Source organism: Terrapene carolina, unplaced genomic scaffold (genome assembly GCF_002925995.2).
Source record: "Terrapene carolina triunguis isolate 2854851 unplaced genomic scaffold, T_m_triunguis-2.0 Scaffold33911, whole genome shotgun sequence".
Lineage (NCBI taxonomy): Eukaryota > Metazoa > Chordata > Testudines > Emydidae > Terrapene > Terrapene triunguis.
The window spans coordinates 4,916,931-4,933,769 of record NW_020698262.1 but is presented as its reverse complement, the minus strand read 5'-3'; the positions used below and the strand labels follow the sequence as shown (position 1 = coordinate 4,933,769).

Below are 16,839 nucleotides of genomic sequence, written 5' to 3'. Positions count from 1 at the left end.
TAATTCAAGCATGACAAACCAAAATTCATTAAATCTCACATTGGTACCTTCTTTGCAAACTGGAAAACTCCAAGAGGTTAGTGACGAAAGTAACTTATGGAGCGAAGAGGCCAAAATCCAATCTCAATTCTGAATTCCCTGTAAGGATCCATGGGACTAGAACGCAGGTCTACAGAACCTGGGGCAGCTGACATTCCCACATCACCACCAGGAGGCCCCGCAGAGCTATATCCAGTGCTTAATTGGTGCCAGGCTTGCCAGGGCTGAGCCCCGGCACCTCTAGGCTTCACAGTTCATAGCCCCGGCACCTTTGGGCTTGCTGCTTCAGTTATGAATGTAAAAAAATTGCTTGAGGCGCGAGGGCACCTACTTGCTTGAGCCCTGGCACCTCTTTCCTTGCAAATTAAGCATTGGCCTCATCCAAGGAGCACTGCTTAGAGTAGGCACCAAAGCAATAGCACCCTGCAGCCTTCTGATTGGCCCACACTTACATTTAACCCTGACGGGTGCCCGCGGAAGGTGTCTTGATAACAACGCAGACTTCCAGCTTGCTGTGACTCCAGACCTCGCCTTGTTCTCCAATCTCCAACCCATACCCGACTTCAACCCTGACTGTTGCCTCCTGACTCCAGCCTCTTAACTACTGCAGATTTTCAATATCCAACACCGGCCTGACCAACTCTTGCCTACTGATTTCAACTCTCCCAACTACTCTGATCCCTGCTTGCCAGCCACCGTCTCATTGCCGCCCTTTGACTCTGTGACACCAGCCCAGCAGTGAGTAAGAATATTGGAAACAAATGGTTACATATAAACCAAAATCATAATGCGCTTTCTAGAGACTAAATCCTAAATAAAAGGTTACTCTCTTATTAAAAGGAGCTAATCTCGTCCAAAGTTCTCAGCCAAGCCTGGTTGAGGTCCCACTTTTCATGAAGCAAATTTGCTGTCCATTTACTTCCCAGGCACCTCCTTTGTCCCCAGAAATATACTCAAGCAAATCTTTGATATGCACCTCAACGATAAGGTTCTCCTCCTCAGTACCCTGTTTTTTTTCTTTTCTGCTGGTGGTAGCAGACCCATTGTGAACGAGCCAATACTCGATTTGCATGCAGATAGATGGATAAACATCTCTTCTCTGACAGAAAACCTGTTTTTCACCTTTTGCTAGTGATCAGTACCTTTATACAGACTTTAAGAACATATTTTCAATGTGTGTGTGTGTGTGTGTGTGTGTATATACAGTAAACTCTGTACACAACATCCATTTTTGCAATGATATTGATGAACAGTGTTACACCAGCTTTCATTTGAGACCTCACATGCCATTCTTTGGTGAACTAGAATTTACATGTCAGACTCAGGAGATTCCTGTAACACATCTGCACTCCCCTGCCAGTTGCCAATAAGAGGCTCATGAGTCATAGATCACTGCTTACCATCCTGGTCTACTTGTTTGTCTCATCCACCTGTTATCTCTTGCTTTTTAGATTGTAAGCATTCTTGGGGCTGGGACTGTCATTTATTAAACTTGATGGTGGCCTTTAGGTGCTACTGTAATGGAAATGTTCAATAATACTAATAATCCATACTGCCTTACAAAGACAATAACCTTGCATCAAGATTCTCTCCCACAATTCCCTTCTTTTAGGTTAGGGACTAATATCCTGATACACCACTGCATTTCAGCCTATAGTGTGTCTGAAGTTGCACAAATCTTTCCTCAGATTTGGAAATTATTATATATGCTTGTTGAGTTGGGCCCATAAATTGTTAGTTGAAAGTAAAGCCGTAAAACGGGGAAAAAATTCTATTGAAAATAGCTAACATTTTATTGTTTTGTGAATTCAGGGAAATACATACCTTGAAATACCAACATTTTCATTGCATTTTGACCCTGACAGTTTCAACTTCACACAAATATAGATGCAATATTCTTGAAGGTTTCTGATGAATACTGCACTCTGGGCAGTATAGTTCACTGCCTGATGCATTAGATGATTTCTTTATGACTATTCTTTCACTGTAAATTCAAACAGATTTATAGAATCCTACTTGTCACTGATTTTGCAGTGGAAAAATAATTACAGAATGAAGCACCAAAAAAAAAAAAAGAATTCCGTCACATTCCCATCGCTAATCAAAGGGCTGTCACATGTGCATGCCGACATGCCAAACACCTGGGCTGAGAGACCCATTTAAATGAACAATTGTTGAATGCACAAAACTACAAAGGCCCAGATTCTAATACAATACATGGAAAAGTACAAATAAATTCTGACTCAACTGGAAGGCTTAGACAAACCTGGCATCGGGAGAGTTTTCAGTCCACAAATTCCTTTACAACTGAGTACATTTAAAGAAATAAAACTAGATTGAGCATTGCTTTAATACCTGCTGGTGTAGTTTCCAACACACTGTTCACTGGCTTGTTAAATATGAAAAAAAGATTTGCCTTGCAAAGCTGCAATATGAAATACAGTCACAGATGGGTTAATTGTTCACTCCTAAGATCTTACCATTTTTATTTTGGTTAAAGATAACCTGTTATTATAACAAGAACACTCCCTGGCCTCGTGTACAAGACTCAAATATAATCAGTGATATCACACTGTCCCTTAATAGAAGGTGCAATATAAAAAAGATCATTTAAGATGCCAGTAGCTTCCCTCCTGACCCTGCCTGGCTGAGAGGCAAATTGCATTAGAAAATGACATGCCATTCATCTCACGAGTAGTTGCAGGAACATTTAGCTAATTAAATGATTAATAAATTTAACACTGCTTTATAATTTCATTTAGCCGTGTTGGAAATCACACGGTGCACTGCGTGTGCACCGAATGAGATTAGGTGGGAGTTGAGGGTTTCACCGGCTGCCCTGATAATTGAGATTAGTCTATTACTACAGTGACCTTTTTAACTTTTATATTCTCTTGTTAAAGTGAAATAAAATTTTATTCACTTTTAAGGCATATTTACTTAGTGAAATTTACATGAAATTAAAGAAATACCAAGCTAAAGAACTTACAGAGAAAATGTTATATTTCTTCCTTTTTCTTTTTCTTAAATTTGAGCACCCATTCAGGAACTCTTGCTTTAATCTGGCAGCCTAGATAAAGATCTCATTTCTTCAATAAAACCTCATTTTGAATCAAGCTCTATTTGTCTTTTGTTATAACCCTCCAGTTCACAAGAGCACAATTACTACTTAGCAAGACTAGAGTTGCAAAGCCAACTCATACACAGTAGCCAGATATATTCAACATGGTGGACACGGAATAGGAGATTCTTCAAATACTGTAGGATACACCTTTATCCCTATTTCCAGAATGCTGGGATAATCACGCACAACAATTGTAGCCTACTTTAGATGCTACCTTAAGAGTAACAGCTAAAATGGTGAGACTACATTTAATACATTCTGTTAAATGATCAGGATGTTACAGATATAGCCAATATTAGACAGGTGCTATATTTGTAAATTTCATCCTCATATGCTCCTTTAAGCAAACATTGGCAGTTTATTTTCATGAACACCAATTCACTGAGTAATTATTCTTGTATTTGTCATGGGCATTTATCCTCTAAAGGGGAAGACTGCACATGGCTGGAAGAGAAAGCTTTCTCTAATGCCACTCAGATTATGGTTAGAAAATCTATGATTTTTTTTAAAAGTGTGAAAAGTCTTATTTTTGTACATATCATTGAGGATAGAAAATCATTTTCAGGTTTGGCTCTGATTAATAAAGAAAAATCATTTCTAAGGTTTTTGCATGATGATTAGGGTCAATGTGTCTCCAATCATTCAGCATAGGTTAGAAGGCTAATACCCAACTGGTCCAAATATCTGAACAAACTGGCAAGTAATCCCTACAAGAAACAAGCTCTGTCTAGCTAGATGCAGCTAATTCTCAGTTTAATATTGAGAGCACAAACCTTAACCTATGGAAAGTACATGTCATTATGGTTATTATTGAAAAAACTCATTTGATCAGTTGATGGAAATCTCATCTAGATTCCAGACTTTTAAGCTAACTCAGAACAAATTTTAATCAATATATCTAACACTGGAATGGATGTTCAATGCATTTCCTTTGGAACAAATGTGTGATCAGAAACCAAAATTAAACATGAGTTTATAATGCACATTATTACCAAAAATAGGTTTCTATGGGAATTATTTAGTTAAAAAAATTAATTGCGATTAATCGTGCTGTTAAACAATAATATAATATCATTTATTTAAATATTTTGGATTATTTCTACATTTTCAAATATATTGATTTCAATTACAACACAGAATACAAAATGTACACTGCTGACATATTTATTTTTATTACAGATATTTGCACTGTAAAAAACAAATGAAATAGTATTTTTCAATTCCCCCATTACAAGTACTGTAGTGCAATCTCTTTATCATGAAAGTTGAATTTACAAATGTAGAATTATGTACAAAAAAACCTGCATTCAAAAATAAAACAATGTAAAACTTTAGAGTCCACAAGTCTACTCAGTCCTACTTCTTGTTCAGCCAATCACTCAAACAAGTTTTTTTACATTTGCAGGAGATAATGCTGCCCTTTCTTGTTTACAATGTCATGTGAAAGTGAGAATAGGAGCTTGCATGGCACTGTCGTAGCTGGCGTCACAAGATATTTACGTGCCAGATGCGCTAAAGATTCAGATGTCCCTTCATGCTTCAACCAACATTCCAGAGATCATGAATCCATGCTGATGACAGGTTCTGCTCGATAACGATTCAAAACAGTACGGACCAATGCATGCTCATTTTAAACATCTGAGTCAGATGCCACCAGCAGAAGATTTTTTTTTTTTTTGGTGGTTCAGGGTTCTGTAGTTTCCACTGAGTGTTGCTTTTTTAAGACATCTGAAAGCATGCTCCATACCTCGTCCCGCTCAGATTTTGGAAGGCACTTGAGATTCTTAAACTTTGCGTCGAGTGCTGTATCTATCCTTATCATAGAATCATAGAATATCAGGGTTGGAAGGGACCTCAGGAGGTCATCTAGTCCAACCCCCTGCTCAAAGCAGGACCAATTCCCAACTAAATCATCCCAGCCAGGGCTTTGTCAAGCCTAACCTTAAAAACCTCTAAGGAAGGAGATTCCACCACCTCCCTAGGTAACCCATTCCAGTGCTTCACCACCCTCCGAGTGAAAAAGTTTTTCCTAATATCCAACCTAAACCTCCCCCGCTGCAACTTGAGACCATTACTCCTTGTTCTGTCATCAGGTACCACTGAGAACAGTCTAGATCCATCCTCTTTGGAACCCCCTTTCAGAAATCTCACATTGGTACCTTCTTTGCATTTTGTCAAATCTGCAGTGAAAATGTTCTTAAAATGAATAACATGTGCTGGATCATCACCCGAGACTGCTATAACATGAAATATATGGCAGAATTCAGGTAAAACAGAGCAGGAGGGATACAATTCTCCCCCAAGGAGATGAGTCACAAATTTAATTAACGCATTATTTTTTAACGAGTGTCATCAGCATGGAAGCATGTCTTCTGGAATGGTAGCCGAAGCATGAAAGGGCATACAAATGTTTAACATATCTGGCACGTAAATACCTTGCAATGCCAGCTACAAAAATGCCAGGCAAATGCCTGTTCTCGCTTTCAGGTGATATTATAAATAAGAGGCGGGCAGCATTATCTCCTGTAAATGTAAACAAACTTGTTTGTCTTAGCGGTTGGCTGTAAAAGAAGTAGGACAGAGTGGACTTGTAGGCTCTAAAGCAGGGGTAGGCAACCTATGGCACACGTGCTGAAGGCGGCACGCAAGCTGATTTTCAGTGGCACTCACACTGCCCGGGTCCTGGCCACCAGTCCAGGAGGCTCTGCATTTTAATTTAATTTTAAATGAAGCTTCTTAAACATTTTAAAAACCTTATTTACTTTACATACAATAGTTTAGTTATATATTATAGACTTATAGAAAGAGACCTTCTAAAAACGTTAAAATGTATTACTGGCACGCGAAACCTTAAGTTAGAGTGAATCAATGAAGACTCGGCACATCACTTCTGAAAGGTTGCTGACCCCTGATAAAGTTTTACATTGTTTTGTTTTTGAGTGCAGTTATGTAACAAAAAAAAATTCGACATTTGTAAATTGCACTTTCACGATAAAGAGATTGCACGACAGTACTTGTATGAGGTGAATTGAAAAATACTATTTCTTTTATTATTTTTACAGTGCAAATATTTGTAATAAAAAATAATATAAAGTGAGCAGTGTACACTTGGTATTCTGTTTTGTAATTGAAGTCAAGATATTTGAAAATGTAGAAAAACATCCAAAAATATTTAATACATTTCAATTGGGATTCTATTGTTTAACAGTGCGATTAAAACTGCGATTAATCGCGATTAATTTTTTAAAACAATTGATTTTTTGAATTAATCGCATGAGTTAACTGTGATTAATCGACAGCCCTAGTTCTTACCCTTTTGCATCTTAATTGCATTACTTTTATCTTATACATGATAACTCTGAGACACTCCACTCTGGAATACATTTATGGCCACATTTATATAGACCTTCTTAAAGCATGCCCAGCAATGTTTTGAGTACTACTCAAATCATATACAGAAAAACACATGTATGTGTAACAGTATGTCTACACTTGACTGTGTGTTAATTAACATGTGTTAACTTACATAATTGTAAATGCTAGTGTAAAGAGGACACAAACATTTCTTGTTTGTTTTTTTTAACCCTGGATTATAACATACATGACTAGGAACAAGTGTTTGTGTTCTAGAACAAGCTTTTGTGAACTGTCTACACTAGAAATTTCAACCATGTTAGTTAACAAGTTATTTAACAGATGTTAATTAACATATGTTAAAACAGGACTAAAAATGATAGTGCAAAGACACCATAAATGTCTGAGCCCTGGTGTCTACACTACAGAATTACTTTGCTCAGGGGTGTGAATAATCCACAGGGGTGTGAATAAGCGAAGTAGTTATACCAACCTAAGTGCTGGTCAGTGCTTTGTCAACAGAGAGCTTCTTTGGCTGACATAGTTACAGATGCAGAGCTGCGTGGCTGGCTACATATCTCTTGCCTATCCCTGTAAATAAGCGTACCAGTATTTATAATACCCAGTGGCCAGGGCAGGCTAGAGGATAGTCCAGTTCAGAAGTGTGTGCGGGTAGTCAGGTAGCCAGGAGGTTGCTCAGTATCAGAAGCAGTCCAGGGGACTGTCTGGATTTCTCACAGAGGTCAGTAGCTGGAAGATCCAATCCAAGGGGCCAGCCCAATGGGTCAGGCGGTCAAGGCGGCAAGCCAGGGTCAGGCAAGGCAGTAGGGCAAGAAGGCAGAATCAGGTGAGACAGAAGGGTAGCAAAGTAGGGACAGGGGAGCCGGTAAGGTGGTCTAGGCCAACAAGCAGGCAATGATCTGTTGATTGGACAGCTTCCTCTTCCTGATGGGGTTTTTACATAGTCTAGGCATCCAATGACAGTGCTGCCCATCCATCCAATCAGGCGCCTAGAGAGTAGGGTCTGTAGGCCTTTAGCAATAAGCCTCTTGTACTGTGGTGCAGCAGCTAAGGGTGCCCCCTGTGGGCTTTAGTTCAGTACTAGGATCCTGACTATTTTAAATTAATTGTTACAGGCAAGGGTGGGTTTTTATTGTTATTTATAATTCCTAATTCTTCAGACTAAATGTGTTGCTTAATATGGATTTTGCATTATTTAGTGTGATCTGGCACAATTACTCAGAACTTGACCCATTTGACCCTAATACATTAAGGCCTGGTGTTTCCTAAATCCTGTTAATAAAAAACAAATGGCTAGTCTCTTACTCGCTTACTGGAATAAACCCAGGACAATTTGAGGGAATTCAACGTGTGATAGTTTATAATGCCTGTTGTGGTTTAGTAAAACAGTCTGATCACAGAGCCCTCTCCATCATTCTGTGCAGGTGTAAGTCTGTTTGGGTATCACCACCATTTGAGTATAAACAAGCTGTGCATTGTACTTCTCTCATCCATCACTGGCTCTGTCAACACAGGGCAACTAATCCTGCTCTTTGTGACCTCTGACCAACACACGGAAGGGAGGCAACAAAAAATTCAAATGCAGTGCTGAGGGAGACAGAATTGTTAAAGCTGCCTTTTCTTCTCTGGGAGACAGTGCAAAACAAACTTCTAAATGCTCTTAGAAGGCAAGCCGGTGTAATTGAGGAAAACTGGCTCTCCAAGGCTCCCCTTTATGATTAATACGTTGTCAGCTACCCCAAGTGCTTTCCCATAATGCAGACTTTTTATTGGTTTTTGCTCTTAAAGACTCATGCCTCAAATCAGTCATCTCACCTCAGTATTTCACGGTTAAAAACAACAGCAACAAAAGACAAACAGAGGCAGTGACTGAACCAGAGAAAGGGGAATTATAATCACATCAGATCATAGCTTCTAGCTGTATAGTGAGAGCTGATTCCTGGTTTACCCAGGCAAAAACTAATACGGTTGCCACATCAGTTAAAAGGAAGAGTGGATACAGGCTGTAATGCTCACAATTGGATCCAGATCTGAATTTTCCCAAATTTCACAGATGTTTATTTCTGAGGTTCAAGTTCATCTCTAAGGCTAGAAAACTCATCATACTTAAGGCGAAGATTTTGTCATGGATATTTTTAGTATAAGTCACAGACAGAGCACGGGCAATAAAGAAAAATTCACGGACGCCTGTGACCTGTCCGTGACTTTTACTAAAAATATCCATGATAAAATGGGAAGGGGCTGGGCAGCTGTGGGGTGGCTGAGAGCTCCGGGGCAGCCACCACCAGTGGGGGCGCAGAGTTCCATGGTCCCCCGGCCCCCTCCCTGCCGTCAGGGAGCTGCGGGGGTCCCCCTGCACTGCTGCAGTGGATGGGGAGCTGCGGGGATCTCCCTGCCCTGCCATGATGGCCGGGGAACTGCGGGGATCCCCCCGGGGAGCTTCGGGACCCGCTGTCTCAGGTTGTGGGGGTACCTCACAACTCCCTGCTGCTGTGGGAACTCCCTGCAGCTCCCAGCCACCGGGGCTGAAGTCACGGAGGTCTTTGGAAATCATGGATTCTGTGACTTCTGCGACCTCTGTGACAAAATCGTAGCCTTAATCATACTTACTGCACAGCAAATCTAGAGTAACTTTATTCAAATAAAAGGCATTACTCCAGATTCATGCTTATGTGACAGTAGAATTTAGCTCAAAATATTTTTCCTACCCTAATATGTTTTTTGTCCTTTGGGGCAATCCTGATGTTCTGAAATACTGAAAATAAAAAGTCATAACATTCATAAGAAGGAAATATAAGCAAAGGTCTTGGACACCATCAAATTAGGCCTGAATAAAGACTGGGTGTGGCTGGGTCACTTTCTTGTCAACTGCTGGGAATGGGCCACATCCACTTTGATTGAATTGGCCTCATTAGCACTACAAAAAGTAATTTCCCCTCTGTTGATATTCACCCCTTCTTATCAACTGTTGGGAATGGGCCACTTCCACCCTAGCTGAATTGGCCTTGTTAGCACTGATCCCCCACTTGGTAAAGCAACTCCCATCTTTTCATGTGTTGTATATTTATACCTGCCTACTGTATTTTCCACTCCATGCATCTGATGAAGTGGGTTATATCCCACGAAAGCTTATGCCCAAATAAATTTGTTAGTCTCTAAGGTGCCACAAGGACTCTTCGTTGTTTTTACTGATACAGACTAACAAGGCTACCACTCTGAAACCGGACTTTACTTTGTTAACTCTCAGGATAATTACAGCCCTATGTGGTTGTTGAAAGACTAAAAGAACAACTCAGAAAAAAGTCTATTCTATGTAAAACACTAACAGTAGACAGGAGAACAATACATATGCTCCAATATGTTTTTCCTTGTGGGATCTGTTATCATTTCTGTAATTCGAAGTAAGGTGTGAAAATTCCTTTGCACCAAGGTGAGGAAATGATAATAATGAACACTATATTATAGGGAATCAGGTATGTACCAGATATGCCCTCCTCTATGATCTCTGCAAAGATTCACCACACTGGTTTTTGCTGGTGACAGAGACAAGCATTGCATTACAATTCAAATATCTTGGGAGACAAAAACAAATCAATATTTTGTTGATAGGGTGGGTAAATGGGATGACAAATCTTCTGTACAATTGATACAAAATTATATTAATCTCACTTATTGTGCTCAGGACTTCCGCCATTGGGAGCAATGCAATTTTAGTACTTGTTCATTTTTTTCTTTTTGCTTTTACAAAAAGAGGAACGCATTTTAAAATGAAGATGGGAGAACCATTCATACTTTCACTTGTATCTAAGGGTGGGTGAATTAATGTGAATATTAAAATAAAGCCGAGAGTGAGATTTTAATCTATACACATAGTAGAAATTGTACCCTAAACCAACTCATAAAGACTTAATCACTACAAAGTACGGGATTTTGTGATCTAACACCTGCCTGATATTTCTCTAAGATGAACCGTTTTGATATGAAAAATAGGTGGGAATAAAGTCTTCAGGCCCAGCTCTTTTGTCACATATATGCACAAAGCTTCCTATTGATTTTCACACAAGTCAAACTTAAACGAATAAAAGAAACCGAAATGTTCAGCTTTTGGTAGTTCCAAAGATAAGCCCAACTACACTTCTGTGATACGATAGCAGTTAGAGCATGTGCTTTATTTATGCATAATACCTTCTAGGAACCAAAGTCTGGTTTTTATTATTCATCAGGAGCAGATTTCAATCTCAGGGGAGTTTGCCCAACACTACAGGTCAAATCCTGCTCTGAGTTATCATCCATGCAACTCCTGAAGTCAGTATAAATCAGCACTGAATCTGGGCTTTTCTACTACAAGTCTACTGCTGAGATAATACTCTGATCTCGTAGTTGGAAATTCATGTCTAACATAACTACAAGAGACCCCATAGAAAAAGAAATAGAGGGGACTCAGAGTCAGTCAATAAAAATAATTAGAGGCCTGGAATGACTTAGAGAGAGTGAAAAGACTGGGACTGTTTAGGTTAGAGAGGAGACTGATAGAGGGACCCAAAATAATACGTAAAATGAAGAGGGTGAATTGGAGACACCAGTCCATCCTTTCCCCAATATGAAACATTCAGTGAAATTGAAAGGCACCACATTTAAAAACTGATCACATGGAACTTTTTCTAAGTGCAATATTACCCTATGGAACTCATTGCCACAAGCTGCTATGGGAGACCAAGCACTCAAGAGGATTAAAAGGGTTAGATACTGGATGAGAACAGCCAATAGTATATGAGATGGTGTAAAAACTCCAAAATACAAACCGAACCAAACAATAGCATTCGTTTTGTCACCCAGCAGCCAATTTTAACTCACTTCCTTTAATGAAATGGAAATTTAGAATCTCAAAGAGCTCCCAGTTTATTCTTATGCTAGAAAATAAGTTCAAAGTGGCTGAAAGGGATGAAGGCTGTAGGATTGTTCATTTGCTGAGGAAGGATTTGAGAGCTGCTGAGTGCTATAACCACTGATGACCAAACAGGAAGTCTCTTCACAAAGCTGCTGGCGGAGGGGAAGCTCCAACTGCTCTTCACAGTTTTGACTGAAAAGGCATTTTTCTGTAGAAAACATGCTAAATTTTGACAACCAGCCCCTTGCCAATCAAAACGGAAGAGTTATTTGAGATCTTCCTCCACTTGTGTTTCTATAGGGCACATCCTGTTTAGGAAGTGAAGTGGTATTAAAAACCTTGGATTTACTGTAAATGATTTCATTGTTGTAATTTCCACCCTCACCCGCAAACCGCCCCCCTGCCCCGGCCCAAAATCGTGAATTGTAAATTCATAGCATTTCAGCTTGTGATGCATCTGGGGAGCAAGAGACAAGACAAAAAGCAGAGATGGAGAGGGAAGGTTGGTACCAAGTGTAATTACTTTTGCAGGTAAAACCTGTATGAATATTTATTTAATCGCTGTTAAAAAACAGAGACAGGGGAAAGTAACTGTTTTAATTATTTTCCTCCTCCTATTACCACTATTATTTGTCTTCACCTAATGAACATAATTGGCATAGAGATTTGATTTTTTTTTAAGGAGTGACATCCCAACTGTGCACCCTTGTCACACAGAACATATCTCTGAAATCATCTACAGAAAGGCACACCAGCCAATCAGAACACAGCTTTTGACAACTGGTAGCCACTGTAATGTAATTTGTTACACGTTTTGTTGTCTAAGTGTATTTGCCCTCTTGTAACACTATAATTCACATTAGAGTCCCCTACTCACTTTATTACATTAATGAAGTAGGGAAATCCAAATGGAGGAGGTTTCAAATCAACAATTCCTAACTAAGGGATCATGGTTCTATGGAAGGTAATCTGATAATGCAGTGTAAGCCACATTAATTTAAGGCAATAGAAACTGAATGTAAATGAGGTACTTAGATATTATCGGCTAACTACAAAACTTGAGTGAAACTTAGAAAAACAAGGGTATTTAGAAGAAAGGTTGAAAGTCTACATAGATATACTGATGTGGGCATATACCATTGTGGAAAATACAGAAAAGAAAAGCCATGACTCTGTGAAGTAAGTCCATGGAAACAGCATGTTTTTTCTGCTTCCACTCTATGTTTCTTTGACAATTATTTAAGTCAGAGCTTTTCTCCTCCAGAGTATAAACACACTGTAGTTATTTGGTAGCTACATCTTCTTATACGGTATATATAGTTTGCTGGAAATTCCATATAACAAGTCAAAAGATAAAAGTTTTGAGAAAAAAGTGTGTGGCGGCGCTGGGTTGCTGAAGATGCACTATAAAATGTTAATGACCACTTATGCTCATTCATAGTCTCAAGATAATTTTCTTATGAGTAGGGGTGTTAACGCTGTTGTCCTGAGTAAAGTCCAGCTCAGACAACCTACCTGCTCCCTGCTGTTTCAATTGGTCATGGTAATGTTCACCACTACATTTCTTAACTTGTTCTGGAGAGTTGTTGTGCACTATTAGCTGCCATTTTCCAGGGCAAAAGTGGCTGCATTTCTCAAAGGGGTTGTGGCAGTTTTAATTCACCAGGGGCCTGATTTTCAAAGGTATAAAGCACCAACAACTCCCAACTGACATAATTGGGAGCAGCCTCTTCTCGATGCCTCTGAAAATCAGGCCTTTATGTAGAGATGGTTGAAATTTGTTGCGTGAAGTTTTCCCACCAAAATGGAAATCAACATTTTTGACAGGAAAATGTTAATTCCAACTAAGAATTTGGATTTTCTGGCCAGAAGAGTTCAATTGAAAATTTCAAAGCAAAAAGATAATTTTTATTTAGCTTCAGTTGAAAATGTCAACATTATTCATTTTGATATTTTGGAATTTCTGTTCTGGAAAAGTTTTTGATATTTCGACTTTCTGTTTTGATTCAGAGTGGAAACTAATTTTGAAATGTTAACATTTTCCTGTGGGGGAAATAAATTCTATTTTTCAAACATCTTACCCTTATATGTAGATCTTATATGTATATCTATAAAACACTTTGAGATCCTTGGATGACGCTCACCACATAAATTCAAATTATTTATATAATAAAATAAGAAGAAAGAAGAAGAAGAAATGTCACATATTTAAGAGTTAGCATCAAAACTGACTGGATTCTCTCTTTGCATAAAATGCAAATAGCGGTTTCATTTTGTACAGAACTATACAGGAGACCTGAATAGTCAAGCAATCCACCATTAAAATGCAAGTGATCTATTTTTCATTTAAAAGACAAGTTAATTAAAAAATAATGACAGTTCCTGCCAAAGCACCTCAAAACCAAGAAACACGTATTTTATGGGATGTCAGTGTTTTTTAATTAAGGTGATTTTTTATTTACCTTTTTCCTGGTCGTGATGATATAAGTTGCAACTGTTTAGATTTAAATTTGGAAGCCAATTTATTTTTTCATTGAGAAATACAAAGTAGCAACACTGATGCTGCTGCTAAGTGGGAGGAGATCAAGAATTCCAGACAGTTTAGCTTAGTTTTAAATGCTGGCTGCAACATATTAAACAGAGTAAATAAAGAGGAAGACTCTATGCTCATTACCCAGCAGTAAATCTATCCAATGTAGCCACCTAATTCATGGGCAACTGGGCCGCAATCCCACTGGGATTCAGACCACAAATTGATCACTCCCAATATACGCTGATCTTGGGATAAAAGAAAAGAGTGACCACTCCTCCTCCTCCTTATCCATTCAGCCCTTTCCTTTCTTGCCACGCCACCCCTTTTAGCTTTGGCTCTGTGTGAGCGGAGGGCTGTCTTGATGAACAAGAGCAAACACTGGTTTTGGTGACACCAACAGGGTCACTTAAGCAAAACATGAAAACAGGAACATTTCCAGGGTCTCATTAGTGCTCCAACAAAGCTAATTTATCCTGACATCAGAATGTTTCTTCTTTCTTGCCTTTGTCTCTACCTAGGACTCAATAAGAGGGGCCCTTTCCTTGATTCAGAAACTGACAATGTGGAAATGGGACCATGGGTTGGACGACATGAGAAAAATAAACATAAACGGCAGCTTCAAAATTAAGAAATCAGGGGTAAATCTAGGAGTTTTGTCCAGACTGGCCTTTACAGCAGGGCCAAAAATGGTCAGGAAGATACTACCTATGGATTCCTTTGGGATTGCATCAGCAATATTATTTATAGAGATTTCTTGGGTCAGATTCACCAGTATACTCTGGGAGCTTTGTGCCACTCAGTAACCATAAACAGCATACATGGCCAGTTAAGCCAGATTTATGACTGCTTTGCTACATGACAGTCTACTTGACCAATGTGGGATTAGGAGATATATGAGTAATTTCTTGGAAATGTTATCTTAACTAGAGGAGAGAGAGCGTGAGTCCTTTACAGCACTAGTATGGCTGGTGATAGTGAAAAGAGTAGCAGGTAATGGAGAAGGAATGTGTAGCTGTTTTGTCAGTCTTGGCCCAGATTCTCAAAGGTACTTGAAATCACTGGGAGTTGGGCTCCTAAATACCTTTAAAGATCTGGACCTGAAGATCAGAGTAGAATCAGGTTTGTGAAAAGTATCTAGATCACTGAGGCAACGTAGTTGACTAGGCACAGACTACGTTAGAAATGTATGTCCTCTCATTTATATGACTGGACTAAACACAAGGCCATGTGCTCCCATAGCAAACAATACACGTAGTTTTGAACAGTTTACATTCAGTATTTTGGCTTCCTGGTTTCAGAAATAGACGAATGTGTACGACATGCCTGGTATGATGTGGAAGATGCTCGGGTGACACATAACTTGATAAACAAAACAACAACAGTATTTAGTGGATAAAGCTTCCTCATTAAAAATATGTCAGCTTTTCCCCCTGCAATAACTCTGGGCTGTAACTTCCCCTACACATGTATTTGTGAAATCCTTCAAGTGCAGTGCCGCTGTTACTTTAGTTGGCTACACGTGTGTGCTACCACTTTGGGGGGGAGGGGAAGGAGGCAGAAAACATAGGGATAGGAAGTGCAGAAATGAAGGTTGCAATAAGTGGCCTTAGCTTCTGCCATTATTTCCATGGGCTTGTGGAGCATAATGCCACATCAAGAGGCCATCACCCTGCTCTGATTCTAATGAGTCCAGAGAGCCCTTCCACAAAAACCATGGAGCGCCAAGAGCATGCTGTTAACATAGACGAGTCCCCATGGAATCTGAGGAACATTAGATGCTGCTGGCCCTAGCTTATACTCTTCCTGCCTGCTTGTCATCCTCTTTGCGCTAAAAAGCAAGGTAGGGGTGGGAGATGATTTGGCCCACAGTTGAGTAATGTTTCCAAAAAAGTAAATATTCTGTTAATAATCTGGGTCACAGGTATTAATGGAGAAGAGAATATATCACTGGGCACATTTGACTCACTAGAGTGAACACTGTCACATGTTCATGAGTCTCCATCTAGCTTCGAGATTGTCCCCCAGTGGGCAGTTGCTGAGAAATGTCTCTTCACAGATTGGAAAGAGGGGGCTCATGAATCACCAAGAAGTCTTCGTAGGCCTGTAGAAAGTGAGAGGTGTACTTTCACTGCTCACAGTTCAGGCTCACATTATTTAAAAAAAATATTATTAATAGAATCCACAGTCATCATAAAATCAAACTTCATAGATGTTAGCCCCTTTAAAGCAATGTGAGGCTTTTGAAATGTGAGGTGTCCAAGAAAAACAATTCTAGAGCATTTGAAGACATTTGTAGGCTTTTGAAGGAATTCATTCCAGTTCTGCTTCTTGCAGCAAAATTTATCAGGTTGAGAAAAATATAACCCTTTGGCTTTCAATCAGAATGTTTAAAGGTATTAACACTTTTCCAACACTAATACACAGCCTTTAGATAGAGCCTGCCTAAAACATTTCCCCTTCTTGGAATGCAAGAGGAGCTGACTTATTTTTATCAATTTAATCTTTAAAACTTCAAAGTTTGTTTTCTGCTGTATTTTTAAGGCAGAAACCCAGCCATTTCAGGATTACAGCCAAATATGTGCAACATCAGGGTACACCTGGAAGTCATTAAGACCTGCATTTCAAATCTGACTGCAAAAGAAATAATAATAAATAATAATAATAATAAATCCAACCTTCCTTCCTCTGAATGTTGACACCCTTTTTTTTATTAGGATAACCTTGAGCCAAAGGTGTTCAAATAAGGAGCTATACTGCAAACAAACATATTAAAAAGACTTTGCAGTAATGCTCCAGGGTAGGGTCAGAGGTCAGTCATGTCAATCTGAGTGAGAGAGAGAACACTGGTAAAGGATCAGAAAGTTCACAAAGTATAATTGG

At 39.2% G+C, this 16,839-nt stretch overlaps 1 protein-coding gene across 1 annotated transcript in view; it reads right to left on the bottom strand.

Moving 5' to 3' along the window:
* Window positions 1-16,839, bottom strand: part of LOC113409636 (WW domain-containing oxidoreductase) — a 676,894-nt gene that overhangs the window by 44,505 nt on the left and 615,550 nt on the right. The gene's annotated exons all lie outside the window — the stretch shown is intronic.